Here is a 13,366-nt window from a genome sequence, read left to right as displayed (position 1 = left end):
GAGAGACCTGGAGGAAGTTCCTGGCTCCTGGCTCCTGGCTCCTGGCTTCGAATCGGCGGAGCACCAGCTGTTCTGGTCACTTGGGGAGTGAATCATCAGGCAAAAGATATTTCTCTCTGTCTCTCCATATATATATATATATAAAACTTTACAATAAAAATAAATAAATCTTTAAAAAACAAGAAACCTGCCCCAAGGAGAAAAATCTGATAACCAAAAGTACAATAACTAAGAGCAAAAGAGAGACAAAGGCACAATGAATTTTCTGAAGACTCCCCTGCAAAGGAGCAAAAGCCTTCGCCAATCTCAGAGCTAACTGAAAAGGAATACATTGAGAAAACAGGGGATAAATAATTGAAAACACTTGTTATAAAGTTTTTTATCAACAATTCGAAACACATATAGGAGTTATACATAGGGAATATAGGGAATAGCAACACGGAAACAAAATCAAGCAGAATTGTTAGAAATGAAGGACACAATGGAGCAAATTAAAAACTCAGTGGAAAGTCTTTGTAACAAAACGAATGAGGCAGAAGAAAGAAACTCAGAATTAGAAGATATTGCTTGTTACCTCGGGGAAACAATCAAAAGGCTAGAAGAAGAACTGAGTTGAACTAGGTATTCAAGAATTAAAAGACACTATTAAAAGAATTAAAAGACACTATTATATCAAATATAAGAGTTATATGGGACTTCCAGAAGGTGTAAAAAGAGAAGTTGGGTTTAAATATGTATTTAATGAAATAATAAAGGAAATTTTCCCTAATCTGGAGGGAAACAACATCCACGGGCACATAACTCCCAACAGGTTTGACCAAAAGTGACCTTCACCATGACACATGATAATCAAGCTCTCTTCAGTTGAACATAAGGAAAAGATCCTTAAATGTGCACATGAAAAAAAAAAAATCAATTGACATTTAGAGGAATGACAATCAGACTCACAGCTGACCTCTCACAGGAAACTATACCAGCCAGAGAAGCATGGAGAGACATATTCCAAATTCTAAGAGGAAAAAAATTGTCAGCACAGAATAACATACCCAGTAAAGCTTTCCTTTCTCCTTGGGTTATAACTGTGACCTCAGTACAAGACACTGAATTCTGGGAGTCACATAAAAAAACAGCAACTCTAAAAACACTAACTACAGAGTGTCTAACCAGTCATCCTTGTCCCTGTTGCACACTCCTTTTGGCAGCACAGTCAAATTTCATAACTGCTACCCTTTCTTCTTATTGTCTTTCAAAAGCTGGAGGAGTCTCATAATAGACTATTTCATTCATTCTTTCTAAAGAACAATTTTTCCCACAAATTGGTTCATTGGAATCTCAATCGAATGAGAGGTCTATTCATGGCAATCTCAAATGACAAATGACAGAGCTGTTTTCTGTCTCAAAATAGTTTATATATTTTTTGGATCATAAATCATCTACATTATAAATTAAACCCTTTGCTTTTCCAATAGCACTTTGGATGTCACTTATTATGCTATAATGTGTGTATATGATAAGCTTCTCTGAATAGCAGTTTATTAAAGAATATAAATTACAATTGTCACATACTAAGTGCAACACAATGTTGGCAACATTAATACAATTTTAAACAGAGATGGCCCTGTGGGCATATGATCTAAACCCTCTAGGAACTGTAAGCATTTGCTCTGCTCTTTTATCTGGCAATCTATAAATACTGCATGGAGTGGGGATGTTGAGCTCTAAGCTCAAGGGGTAAACTGGTTCTGGTAAGATCAGAAACTGGTAGTTTCTGCAAACAACAGCTATAGTTCTTTGATTTATTTTTTTTAAAAAGCTTAGCCTTTTTAGCTTGTCTTCAGGACCATGAACAATCTTTTGGAAGTCTCTAGCTTCTTCTTCAGTTTGGCTGATGATAAGAAACAGGTATTTTGCTCAGGCTTGGCCTACAGTTTTAAAAGGGAAGTACTGCAGAAACAGCAACTGTGAAAATCAGTGGGAATGATGCAACTCAGGAAATCCAAGCTGGGCCTGGGGCAGCTAAGGCATCGTCAGCTGCAGCATTCCCTCTTGGCACTGAAAACCTGGTCTATGTTTTCCAAGCAGCAGACATGGCTACGCCAGTTCCTTTCACCACAGAAATATTAAGAAACAAGGGACTTAAGAACTATATGTTAGTAATGATATAGAGGAACTGGGGGGGCGGAGAGAATTGGGGAGGGGATAAGGGAATATGGAACTGTATCATAAAATAATAGCAATAATAATAAAATGTAAAAAAAAAGAAAGAAGGGATGTGTTTGGAATGAATCAGCAAGAGTCAGGGCGGGACATAGAAAGGGAGGAGTTATTAACTAGACAAAAATGTCCCTTTCCTAACATGTAAGAATTTGTAATTTAAACAAGTAGGCATGCTTGCAGTACTATGCTTCCTTTTCATTTGAAATCGTCCTCAAGAAAATAACTCAAAATTATCTCAGGGCCATCAGTGTCTTCAATAGCTGCAGTAAATTTCTTTCCAAACTTAGGAAACTTATGAATCTGATTTCCTCAAAACTTCCTGAATAGACCAAAGCTTTCCAACAAAAAGCAATTTCTCACCTTTACATACAGCTCTGCACACTCGGAAAGAATCTTAGGTAAAACTCCATGGCAATCAGCATGGAAGCAGGGAAGGATTCATTCCTTTCCCAGAGACAGAGTACAGCTGTTGAAGAGCTCCTCTGCGCTGAGCTGTGGGACTTGTGAAGAGCCCTTCTGGTCTGCAATCAAGGCAAGGGTCAGGAGCAACCATCTCAGTCATGGCACATTCACAAGGACCCAGGCCCTCCTCAGAGGGACTTGGTGCCAGGAAGTGGGAAGGAAGCACAGATTTCTGACAGAGGTCACCACAAACATCCCTAGAGGACAGGAAAGAGCAAAGTTTCCTGGGGGACCACAAGGAGCAGATGAGGAAATAATCCAAGGTCAGTCAGCCCAAACTCAACAAACCACTCTGCCCTCCTAGATTAACCACTTGGTTTTCTGCAGACATCTGCCATCAAAATTTAAGCTAACAACAGTTTTCTCCCTACTCCCCGATGGCCTGAGCTTGAATACTTTGCTGAAACATTTACTAGGGATCAATATCACAAATACAGCCCCACTCCCTAGGTCACACTTCTGCCCAACCTCTGTGGCCTACAGGAATGTCCTCTGTAGGTGGCCAAGGACAAATGGCATTATAGCCAATATTCAGCTTTTCATGAAAGAAGGTTTATGTGTCAGCTGCATTTTAGTCTAAAGATTATATGCTTACCCTCAGCAAATTCCCTTTAGAAACATCAATGAAAGTGCTCTTTTATCACTAGGTCCAACTATCACATATGTATTTATTGACATTTTAGCACCAGAAATAAGCACCTGCAGCTGAGGAAGAGAGACAGCTACTGCAGAAGAAAGCCAAAGTCTCTGCTGAGACCATCTAAACATGCATCATGCCTTAAAAACAAAAGAACAGCAGCTAGTGCTCACCACTGCAGATATAGCTAAGCAAATGCCAAGGCCACAAATACTGACCTGGATCTTTAAAACCAGCAGATGAACACACATTAGTCCCTCGTCTTCTTAAAATCCCAATACAACAGCTCTTTCTTTTCAAAGACAGAAATTCATAAGGACAAAGGACAAAGGAAATAGGAGCAGACACCAAAATGTCTAAACATTTGAAGTTGGAAATCAGATGTTAGCATCTGACTTAACAGACCCAGAGAAGCTAAATTTTGCAACTTGTGAAGCCATATGCTTAGTCATGAGCAGACATTCAAGGATCATCAGACACGTGTTTTTAAAAATGATCTAGAGCCAGGCATGGTAGCCTAGTGGCTAAAGTCCTTGCCTTGCATTTGCCAGGATCCCATATGGCTGCCAGTTCTAATCCCGGCAGCCCCACTTCCCATCCAGCTCCCTGCCTGAGGTTTGGGGGGTGGGGAGAGGCGAGCCTAAATGCAGAAACAGAAAATAGGAGAAAAGGCAGCTGTGGAAAAGGTAGCTGTGAACAGGGCAACATATAACAGAATACTCAAGAAGTAGAAAACAGAGAAAACACAATAACACACTTGAGAAGATTTCTAAACAGAAGAATGTGAGTTTCCAGACTGAAAGTGTCCATTGGATCTCAGAGCAAGCAATGAGAACAGACTCCTGACCAAGGACTATGACCATGAAATTTTCAAACACTGAAGCTAAAGAGAAGAATTAAGAGCTTAGGAAAAATCTCGTAAGACTGAAACCACCTCACAAAGCCAAAGAATCACCATCGACATCAGATAAAGCAAGACAACCAGCACCGCCTTTGCTCCTCTGTGGCTCAGTGATTGCCTTACCTGGAATTCCATACCCAGCCAGACCATGAATTAAATATGAATGTGACATTCTCAGGTACATAACAGCTCAACAGTCTTACCTCCCACATGTAATTTGTTAGGAAGCTTCCAGAAAAAGTGCTCTTCCAAAATAAGGGAGTAAAACAAGAAGATGAGATGAAGGATGAGAAGCCAACACAGAAACACAGAAGGGAAGCCCCAGGATGGTAGTGAAGATGGAGTCCCTGGAAGCAATGCACAGCAGGCCTGCAGAACAAGTGCAGCAGAGCAGGAGACACCACATGAGCTCACTTCAAGGAGATGCAATTGTCAAAACAGCAATTGGGTTGAGGTTTAGAGAAGAGATTCACATGAACAGATAAATTAATGCTAAGTGCAAAGAAAAAATTAAATTGTTTTTTTAAAAAGACAACTATTAAATCCAAGTTAAAAAAAAAACTCTGTATGCAAGAAAATTAAGCAAACTGTGCTACATAGCACATCTATGAATCCCATTTAAGCAGTACCAGGTAAGCAACAGGTAAGAAATAAAGGTGGTAGAGGTTAAACAGCCAAGGGAATTTACAAGTATTCTTAATAAGTTTGTGGAGAAACATAATCTTCCTTTTTTTTAATTGTAAAGTTGCATACATATAGAGGAGGAGAGTCAGAAAGGAAGATCTTCCATCCAATGATTCACTCCCCAAGCAGCCACAACTGCTGGAGTAGAGCCGGTCCCTAGCCAGTAGCCCAGAGCCTCTTCCAGGTCTCCCACACGGGTGCAGGGTCCCAAGGCTTTGGGCCGTCCTCTCATGCTTTCCCAGGCCTCAAGCAGGGAGCTGGATGGGAAGTGGGGCTGCCAGGATTAGAACTGGCACACTTATGGGATCCTGGCACATGCAAGGCAAGGACTTTAGCCGCTGAGCTACCCAGAACATAATCCTTCTGAAACAGTGGATATTACAGTCTACATTTCCTGGCTCTTTGATAAACTGCCTGAAAACTAACAAAATTCTTTCACATGTGGGTAAGCATTTAACATATCCCACAGCTCTGCAAGTTATATCATTACCCTCCGCACAGCTGATGAACCTACTTCAGGTTAAGTAGGCAACCTGATCAAACCTACACAGAACAATAAGCTGGCAGAGGAGGTACCATGGGGACAAGGTGAGTTTAAGAGTCACACAACAGCTGAAACTAATGGTACATGTCTACAGGAGAGAAGCCAAATTCAGTTTGGGGATCAGCAGTTCTCAAACTTGAGTACCCCTGGCACTCCACCTACACGAAGTAATCAGATTCATGAAAACCAAGTAGAATGATGGATGCCAGAGATTACTGAAGAGAGGAAAAGTGATTATTTAATGGATACAGTGTTTCAAATTTGCAAGATGGAGAAAGTTCTAAAGATGTATTGTATAACTGATAACACTCCAAAGATGGTTAAGGTGGTAAAATCTGTTTTCACCACAATTCTTTAAAAAATGTTATTTGGAAAGCTCACTGGTTGCTACCCTAAAAAGTCATTTGGAGAGCTCACTGCCTACCCAGGAGTTTCAATTCTACTAACAGGTTACCAGGGAATATTGATGCTGCTATCTGGGTACTGCATTCCACAAACCAATACTCCAGGTCAAAAGTTCCCAATCCTGAATGCACAACAGCTTCACCTGAGACCCCAGACCCAGTAAGCAAGAAAGTAAAGGGTGGGTGGAGGTTACATAACTGGACATGGGAATGTTTTTTCAGTCCCTCAGCCCCAAGCCTGACCACACTGGTCCACACATTATACAGTATATTTGTGGCTTCTAAGAGCAGGCATATGGCCACCCAGCCATATCCCAGTCATTTTCCATCTCCTCATCTAGAGAAGAAAAAAAACAGAGTTGTTGTGAACATTATATAGAATGATCAACAAAAGAAACCATGGTGATTATTGCTTTTATTACTGATACTTTAGAAATAAGGTTGACCCTATTTTCTCAGCTATAAAATGAGGTCAGGTTACAGGGGGTGAAGAAACTATTAATATTCAATCCCAGAATGCTGAACAAGCCAAAACACTCCTGAGTTCACAACAAAGTAAACAGGATTAAATTAAGAACCTAGATTGATAACAAATTTGCATCTGGCAAATTTAAGGTCTTCCCACAGAATTAGTAACTAATCCCCCCTGGATAAGTACTATTATGTGGAACATCAATATCACTATAAAACCAGGTGTTGGAACCAACACCACCATCCCCATCTAAAGAAACAACAAATAACAGTGTTTTCAGGCAAAATGTGATGAAAGACTCAGAGCTGAAACTCTTGCAGAACTTACATGATAACTTCTAGTAAAAAAAAATTAAAAATTAAGGCAAAGGTATAGTTCAGACAGGCTTGTTCATTAAGAAATATCTAAGCACCTCCCACACACCGGGCAGTTACACTGGCAGAGGAAACAGCAACCTGCGGGAAAGTGAGTGTCATGCAGAGAACCAGGTGGGCTTCGCCGCCAAGCAAGCTTTGCAAATCCTGAATAGCACCATTTATCCTCAAAATCATTGCAGTGAGAGCAAAGATTGTGTTTTGACTAATTTTTTCCTGCTTGTGGAACTGCATATTTGGGGAGTGTATCATGAATCAACTACAGTGATACTTAAATAATAAAATAAATCTTTAAACAAAACTTTAGAAAAAAAATATACTTGGACATGCATTGCAAACCATAAAGATGTGCTTATTAATAATTATCATCACAAGGGGCTTTCCTGCACCCACTGACTCTCCTGGTGACTCTTCTTAGGTCCCTATGATAGGTGGGGGAATGGTTCTCTCCAATCTGTGCTTCATCTTCAACTCAAGCTGTGCTGATCTCAGGCTCTAGGGTCGAAGCACATGAACTGGGCAATACAATCAGGACAGGCCAATGACCCTGGCCATTGTGACTGACCTAGCACTAGGCACATAGCCAAGCATGTCCAAGACTGCTGTTTGTGGAGTGACCTGAATGATTCCTTCATAATGTGAACTTAAAGCTAGCAGAGACCTCTATCTGCTGGCTAGCAACACACAACCAGATTGTAGCCTTGTAGCATCAGCTGGATACCAGTTACGGCCATTCTGAGGGCAGTCCCATTCCTAGACTTTCAGCTAATGTGAGCTGATGCATTTTTCACTTCAGATAGTTTGACTTGGATTTTCTGTCACTAGGAACCAAGAAAATACATTTTACTCTATCTGGCTATATTTATCTACACTTCAGTACTTTGCCCTGCATGAAAACAAAACGGAGACTGATGAAATGAGTTTTAATCATATAGCCTTGACGAGACACTTGGGAGGCTGGAATTCTCGACAAGCTTCATTTTCCTAATGTCACAGAACACTGATTTAGCCTACCATTAAATTTGTTTCAGAAAACTATTTTCACCATAAAAAGCAAGCCTCCAGTTTCCAACTTCGCAAGGTAAAACAAATATAAACTGTAATATTTATTTCCTCTGAGTCTTCTCAGTTCTCATTTTGCCCCTAAATCCAAACACTTCTAGAAAATGTTAGAACATTTTAAGTATGGGCTGGTGTTGTAGTGTGAGTTCTTCGTGTCCTAGTTTTTAATCCCACTCCCAGCTAACGGCTTGGGAAAGCAGCACATGGATGAACTCTTGGATCCTGCTTTGTCCTGGCTTAGCCCTAGCTGTTTTGGCATCTGGGGAGTGAACCAGATAGATTTCTCTCTCTCCCTCGCTCTCTTTCTCTCCCTCTCTTTCTCACTCCCTCTGTATACTTTTTTCAAATAAATAAATAAATCTTTCAAAAATGTTAAAAATGGTGCTCGCTTTGGCAGCACATATACTAAAAAATTGAAAACAGATGATGTGAATGGATATAAATAATTTCTTCCAGTTGCACCTTACTTCGACAACAAAACACTTCGAAATTTAATCCCATTCACTAAACTATGCATCACAGTTGCTGATGAGGTTTTTCTGTTTCCTTTCAGTACCTAGGACTTCAGAGGAAAACACTGTTGACACCCAGATCACCGCTCCAAATGAAAGAAAACAACATTCTAATCTATGCCAGATGGCTCCTAAGAAGGAAAAACACCATATATTTCATATCTTGGAATTACTGTACCTAGCTAAATCACTGCCACTACCACAGTAATAGATTTTCAAAAAGTTTAAGGAAATATGTAGTATTTTTAAATGTGCATGGGGGATGTGAATGGAGTACAAAGGCTCAACTGGCGAATCCTCTGCCTATAAGTGCTAGCATTCCATCTCGGCACCAATTCATGTCCCAGCTACTCCACTTCTAATTCAGTCTCTTGCTTATTGCCTGGGAAAGCAGCAGAAGATGGCCCAAAGCTTTGGGTCCCTGTACCCACATGGGAGACCCAGAAGCTCCTGACCCTTGGCTTCAGATTGGCTCAATTCTGGCTGTTGTGACCATGTGGGAAATCAACCAGTGGATGAAAGATCTTTGCCTCTCCTCTCTGTAAATATGCCTTTCCAATAAAAATGAATGTTTAAAAAAAAACTATGCAGATTTCAAGGTTTTTATACCACACACACACACACAAAAAAGTTTTAATTCTAGTTTTCTGTGAAGTATACTTGTAAATGTTCAGTCTCACCTTCCAAAAGACTTCTCAAGCTAAAAGAAGGCGGTGCAGGCTTTATGGTTTATGATGGCTCATGGATATGATTCAATTGCATTTTCTTGTTTTCCATCAATCTGGAGGAGTTAAAGGGCAGGCACACACAGTCCAACTTTACACCAGTAAACCATTAATGAACAAACTGCCTGGGTTGAAAAATGCTGCCTGGGTTAAAAAATGTCAAAATACATTTTTTAAATTCCTTGAAGAAATAGAAAATATTTACATATTTTATTTGCTCATTACAAAGCCTCCTATTAATCAAAAACACTTGTATGACCTTGAGTAAGCAACCAGATAAGCATACAGAAATACATTCCAACCACACTATCTTGGTGTGCTGTTCTATTATTATTTATCATTAGAGTAGCATAAGATTAGAGGTCACCTGACTTGCTTCGATAAGCACTTCAAAGTTCATCAGCCATTCTCCAGACACAGCTGCCTCCAAGAGTATATATGTGTTACCACATGCAGTCATAACATTTCAAGCCCTAAAATCTGCAAGTATCATACTACACGCCCCTCATAACTGAAGCAGTCATTAGATTACATAGAACACATATTTGTCAAATTAATGAAACTAAGAAAGAGCTGATATTAGTCTTGAATGCAGGATCTGGGAATTCTTCCACATGATACATTTATTTTGATTTACAGAAAGCATATTCCTACAATGGACATTCGAGTTCTTATGCACCTCTTCTAATCTTGTTTAAGAGCAAGAATTATATCTGATTAGCACCATCTTATGCCTGAAATTCAATAGGTACTGTGAAAATACTTGGATGAGCAGACAGATGAATGCCTGAGTAGTCCCTCTCTGTAACTGTGCCTTTCAAATAAATAATTTTTTAAAAAATCACTCTATATTTAAGTCTTCTGGGATCCACCAGAGTTCACACACCTTCCCTTCATTCTTCCTTCAAATCACATTTTATCTTATGTGAATGCCCACCACCCTTCACTAACACCCCAAAGCAAAACCATGTTAAGGCCCAACTAGATCCTCCCAAGTTTCCTCTGACTCCAGACACAGATCATCTGAGCCTAACGTTCCAGGAACCTTTATAGCTATCACTAACCTTTCGTTATAAATCAGAAAGGAGAGAGCAAGAAGTCACAACTGCCTTAAATAGTTTAGTAAAATACATTTCCTTTAAAATATGCTCTCCATCGGCAATACTAGTTCAAAAACATCAATAAGGAAATGGTTATTTACACACAGACTACCTGAGTAGGTGCTATAAATACACTGTTAACTGAACGCAGGGCAGTTCACTACTGCTGTGCAAGGACCATAGGTAACCGACTGTATATTGATCTACAATTGTCATCTTAACCACATCTTTCAGATTTCATGCATAGTTTCAATTTAGACAATCAAGTTGTGGGCTGCGATTATTTCTAATCTAATATTGATGTTTAATATACTAATTGCAGCTTTATATGACCACTCCTGTTCTTTCTGCATTCTCTGACAACTTTAGGTTTTAAGCAATCAGTTAAGACCTCTGATCACAGAAACTGCTCTACTTGTGAATGCTGAGCAGGAAGCAGTGAAGAATGGTAATTGGACCCACTGCTGCAACCATAAACCATCAGCCACAAGGGGCACTCTGGCTTACTGCAGAGAATAAAGCAAGCCCAGGAATCTGCTTTTTGTTCTTTCTTTAGATGTATGTATGCATGTACTTATTTGAAAGACAGAGTTACAGAGAGAAAAGTAGAGACAGAGAGATCTTCAATATACAGTGATCACAATGGTCAGGGCTAAGACAGGGCAAAGCCAGGGACCAGGAGCTCCATACAGGTCTTCCACACAGGTAGCAGAGGTCCAAACACTTGGGTCATCTTTTACAGTTTTTCCTAGGTCATTAGCAGCAGCCAGAGCAGGAAGTGAACTGGCACCCATATGGGATGCTGGTGTAGCAGGTGGCAGCTCTAGCTACTCCGCTACAATGCCAGCCACGGAATTCCTCTCCTACAGAGAGAACACAAATTCCATACCTTTATGTTCAGATGGCTCTCATACCAAACAAATTTACATTGTTTATTTATTCATTACATCAGTCACTGTTTAAAAAGATTTTAATCTGACTTCATTTTGATCAACTATGAAAAGAGCACAACTCAACACAGAGCACAACTTCAACAGAAAATTCTGGTTAATTAAATGATTCTATGTCACCAGAGTTTATGAATGTTCTAAAATGTCTCTCAGAGAAGAATATCTTTATTTTTAGCAGCTGCATTCCCAAGAATTTAGAAGAAAATGTCATGATGTCTGTGACTTTCACAAGTTTCACACGCATTGAAAATGTGGCAAACTGCTAACAGCTATAAATCCAGGGAGTGAGTACACAGACACTTACTGTACATCCTTTTAACTCTTGGATATTTGAAGATTGTTAAAGAAAACAGCCACACAGAAAACTCTACTCACCTTTCCAGTGTGAGTGGCTGTTCTCTTTCTCTTAATCAAAAGCCAAAGGTTAAATATGCTTATAGGCACATTCAGGAATTACTCATGCTGCCTTCACCCTGCAAGAATAAGCAGAACAGCATGTTATTACTGACGATTTTGTTAAATCCATATTATTCAGTTGAAAAATGTTCTTAATACATAGCAAACCCTTGATTAAAAATAGTGCCAATTTTCTTTTAACACTGAGAAAAATAAGATGGAAAAAACTACCCAATCACATACCACTATGGGAAACATCACAGCCCTACTCATTTTCGGGACTTCTAGAACAAAGGAACACCAGGAAGTTTCATTTTGCAGCTTTACTTTTAGTATGGTTGACTAACAAAAATCTGCAAATATTGAAGGTATCCAATGAGATGTTTTGAGATGCAAAGGGACCTCAAACAGTTTGTAAAAAATGAAATTAAAAGATAGGCAAATTCCAATACAGAACTCAGTTCTGTGGTACAATGCTGACCTCCCGTAACAGAATAGGCAATCCAAGCACTGGAAGCTCTTCCCTCACTCTAGTTTCCTGCTAACACGTGAAGGAAGACAGTGGAAGACAACCCAATCACTTGGACTTGTGTCACCCACATGGAGTTCCTGGCTCCTGGCTCTTGGCTTCAGCATGGCCCAGCCCCAGCCCTCACTGCCATTTGGGGAGTGAATCAGCAGGTCAAAGTGTTTGCTCTTCATTCTGCCTTTTTCAAATAAATAAATCTTTTCTAAATACTGATGAAAAAAATGAATTCAAATGCAGGCTTTTCATATCTTCCACTATCCATCTTAGGAAATATCATATGTATATGCTATGAAATGATTAACACAATCAAACTAATTAATATATCCATCATCTCACATTGTCACCAGTTAATCACAAGAATATCTGAATTATGTCAGTAAATTTCGAATATATATTATTAACCATAAACAATTCACTGTACATTAGGTCCCCTGTATATTAGGACTTAATGTGCTTCACTCTAATCTTGGATTTCCGAGACCATGCTTCAAGGACATCCACATGCACTTTTGGAACCTCACCAGAATTCCTGAACCTCCATATGATTTTTCCAGGTATGGGTATCCAGATCCAATCTACAGTATGCTGAACTACAAAATCTACATGCTGCACAGCAACATGGCAACCTGGCCCAATACTCACCTATGCACTGCCAGCACCAAACCTTTCATTTTTGCCATTATGCATTATATTTGGTCTTCTCTACAGACTCATATGGTGAAAAAGAGTTTTCTGAGCCCATTTTCTAGAGAAGGCAGCCAAGTATCTGAGACAGTGTTCACTGAGGATATCCAACAAGAAAATAGGAGGGACACTGCCTAAGTCTTGGTCCCCACACTTAGAGTTGTGTCTCCCTATAAGTCATCTCTACCCACCCTGCCATGCAAATAATGCTCTCCTGAAAACCAAACCCAGAGTTAAATGGCCAAAGATCTTTCAATTTGGAGGGTGGGAGCAAGAGCTGTGCAGTTGATTCCCTAAGCATATATGTTCATAATTATTCTTAATAATACCATTAGTGCTACACTCATTATTACCAATTACCATAATTACTGTTAGTAATTATACTTCTCTGGTAGACATAATAAGCCTTCACATATTTTTGGCATTTCGTATATGTGTGCTTTGTTTTCCTCCCTTATCCAAAGGGCACACTGCTAGCCAACTAAAATAAAACAGCCATGATATTGTTCCTTTGGTAATTGTCTGTGCCAGAATTAAAAACCACCATCATTTGTTATTCAAGAATTTCCCTTCATTTTTACAAAATGTAAAATTCATCAGAACTCAATGGTACAGACACAAATCCATATAGAAACAGCTTCGAAACTATAGTTGGGGATAAATGAAATATTTCTAAGTGAAGATCTGATGTAGTCCTTCATTTGCACATCGCC

General features: G+C 39.5%; 1 protein-coding gene across 4 annotated transcripts in view; it reads right to left on the bottom strand.

Moving 5' to 3' along the window:
- The window catches only part of SGMS1 (sphingomyelin synthase 1), a 285,858-nt gene that overhangs the window by 222,668 nt on the left and 49,824 nt on the right, over nt 1-13,366 (bottom strand). For all 4 annotated transcript variants that reach the window (XM_058671229.1, XM_058671232.1, XM_058671231.1 and 1 more), the window contains exon 2: nt 11,420-11,517. The gene's annotated coding sequence lies outside the window, so the exon portion shown is untranslated. The remainder of the gene's footprint in view (nt 1-11,419; nt 11,518-13,366) is intronic.

The sequence above is a fragment of the Ochotona princeps genome, chromosome 13, assembly GCF_030435755.1.
Source record: "Ochotona princeps isolate mOchPri1 chromosome 13, mOchPri1.hap1, whole genome shotgun sequence".
NCBI lineage: Eukaryota > Metazoa > Chordata > Mammalia > Lagomorpha > Ochotonidae > Ochotona > Ochotona princeps.
This window is presented reverse-complemented; position numbering and strand designations above follow the sequence as displayed.